Genomic DNA, 877 nt, shown 5'->3' on the forward strand with positions numbered 1-877 from the left:
ACATTCAAGTGTCTACCTTCATGAACAGTTCAGGAGACACTCCATCAACCTTAATTTGGAAGTAATAAGGTTAAAAATAATTATAATGTTTTTAAGGCAGGGGCGTCCAGATCAAGGGTCCACATATTTACATTGTCTTGTCTCTGTTTCCGCATATGATCTTGCGACATGCAAAAAGTTAGCCTGCCTTGTTTGAACACCTGTTACGTACGTAGCTTGTTGTTTGTACTTTCCAATAGCCAATGAGGATAACATCCCTGTGTGAATTTGTGAACGAGTGAACATGTGTCATATTTACATTTCTGTCGGTTTCAGCCTGTTCATTTTGTTTAAATGAGGGGTTATGTGGCCGTGTTTATTTACATTGCCTAATGATACTCCCGCAGCAAGGTTTAGCCATTCTTGTGTTGCTGTTTTTTTGTTTTGTTTTCTGAATCCTATATGTTTGAACAATAGGTAATTGTGCTGAGAAGTAGGGTCTGTACAAAAGCAGTTCTTGTTTCAACAAGAATTTTATTCTTTATGGCTTTAAGGTATATAAATTGCTTTCCTATAAATGTTGTCGATGTGTTTCTATATACCCCCAGAGATAGAGACTGAGATGCTGTAGGAGAGGGAGAAAGAGAAAGAGAGAGAGAGAGAGAGAGAGAGAGAGAGAGAGAGAGAGAGAGAGAGAGAGAGAGAGAGAGAGAGAGAGAGAGAGAGAGAGACAGACAGACAGACAGAGAAACAGACAGACAGAGAACTAAAGAAGAATCCCTGGCCCCTCAGACCATGAAAGAATAAAGTTATTATGAGAGTATCAACACGGCCAGTACCCGCTGCCACTGAATGCATTTACTCCCCCTGTCTTTTCCCCAGAGAACGCGGACCCTAT

This window comes from Penaeus vannamei, chromosome 38 (assembly GCF_042767895.1).
Source record: "Penaeus vannamei isolate JL-2024 chromosome 38, ASM4276789v1, whole genome shotgun sequence".
NCBI lineage: Eukaryota > Metazoa > Arthropoda > Malacostraca > Decapoda > Penaeidae > Penaeus > Penaeus vannamei.